Genomic DNA, 1,853 nt, shown 5'->3' with positions numbered 1-1,853 from the left:
TGAGACACTGTGAAAACAAAAAAAATCCAAATGTTTTAAAGCTCATGTTATTATCCCATGTAATATTTCCTAATAAAGTTGTAAGTAAAAGATGTTGTTCTGATACAAGATTTTAACAAAGCAGGTTTTGTGTGATGCAAATGGGATTTGTATGTTGTAAATAAAGGAAAATGCTGCTGCAGGCTCATTGATAAACAGCCTGAGCTTCAGAAAGCGCTGCAATGATTCACTCGAAAGGAATGTGAAAATATTGTCAGGACCTGAAACCCGAGACACATCGAGCGATCAACTGTGAGAGGTTTATGGATGAGGGATCTGTCGTGTATATACATATATATTTAAAAAAAATCTGGGGCAGACTTCTCTTAGCTTGGCAGCTCCACTGCTTGTAAATGAGGATAAGTGAGTTTCTAGAATCACCAGACTATTCAGGCACAGCTTGTTTTAATGTGAAGGACAAGATATAAAGCAGCTACCAGGCAGCTCCGTGTTTTCACACAGGTCGACGTGATTTGTTGGTCGGGTTTATTACTTAAGATTTGAAAGAAATTAAAGTAGAAATTTAATTATCTGGGGCTGTCGCTGTGCAACACTGCAGCAACATTATTAAGTCCAAAGTTTCTAGAACAAACATGAGTCCCTATCACACTTAAACAAAGAGACAAACACACCCTTAGATTTTTGCTCATTTTTAATCACTTGCAGGGTGTTGGGGTGCTTACATGCATGGTTCTCCATACTGTAAAAGTGCAGAGACTCCAGCCCCATCATCTAAATCCCTCGCTGGCCAGTGTTTTGTGGTCACGGAACATCGTCATCCGCACTGGTCAGTGGTAAGGTAGGTCTGCCTTAAAGCCTACTCGGCTTTATCCTCCATTTTGTCTCTAATGGGGATGATTGTTTATGAAATGAACCCCATGTTGCATCCAGTAAGGCCATAAACTCACGAGGAGTGTATTTAGTGAACTCACAGATGAAGGGAGCTGTAGGATTGGACTTCTGGCAACCAGAAGTGTCTCTCCGTGTTGGACTTTAGACCGAATGCAGGTTTAAGGCACTTCTCTTTTATCTATATTTGCTTCACTTTTCAGTCCCTGAAATTATATTCATCCATCTCAACTTTTACTCCTGATGCACAGAAGGCACCTGAGTATTTCTGATCTTGATCCGAGTACCCCGATTTCCCCAAAAGCCAGCCACAGATCATTGTACTCGCTCAGTACTTTATTTAGCACTTACAGGACTTTGATGTATTTGAATAAGCCAACTAATATGCACCCTTAGAATACAGTTATGAGAAGATGATGAGGAATATGTGTACCTTAATTACATGAGCTGTGAAAGCATGCTTGTTATTGCAGTAATATTCAGGCAAATTAATTAAAATATTTGCTTTGAGTAAAGCTGATACAATAAACTACCAATATCAACTTCAGTCTCAGTCTAATATTCTCCAGCTGTGCTAACAGTGCTTTGTTAGCATGACTATAAACTGCTGTGCTATGGCACAGAGGTCTGTTGCACACAATGCTAATGTTAGCTTGCTTCTATCACCACTTAAAAAAGTACACGTTAAACTGAATGACTGGATGATTTTAAACACCAAAATGTTGATTGGCCCCAGCTGGGGCCAATCAAAAGGTCATTCCAGACACCCCCCCTTGCCCCTCCTCTGAGAGAAACAGTGTTGTCTTTCTCAATACATCAATGCAAAGATAACTATATAATGTTGAATAGAAATAGCATGCACTAAAAGCTGTTACACTGTTTTGCAGATGCCAAATAATACATTTTTGAGTTCTAAAAGTTTAGAAAGCTGGACTTCACCTCACATGTCTCACAGTGGTTTGGTC

General features: G+C 39.6%; 1 protein-coding gene across 1 annotated transcript in view; it reads left to right on the top strand.

The window, feature by feature from the left end:
* Positions 1 to 90, top strand: part of LOC115780782 (bridging integrator 2-like) — a 14,118-nt gene extending 14,028 nt beyond the window's left edge. Inside the window, 1 exon segment of the mRNA XM_030730184.1 lies at positions 1 to 90. This exon segment is cut by the window's left edge and continues 420 nt beyond it. The gene's annotated coding sequence lies outside the window, so the exon portion shown is untranslated.
* The last annotated feature ends 1,763 nt before the right edge of the window (positions 91 to 1,853 follow it).

Source organism: Archocentrus centrarchus, chromosome 5 (genome assembly GCF_007364275.1).
Source record: "Archocentrus centrarchus isolate MPI-CPG fArcCen1 chromosome 5, fArcCen1, whole genome shotgun sequence".
NCBI classification, from domain to species: Eukaryota; Metazoa; Chordata; class Actinopteri; order Cichliformes; family Cichlidae; genus Archocentrus; species Archocentrus centrarchus.
This window is presented reverse-complemented; position numbering and strand designations above follow the sequence as displayed.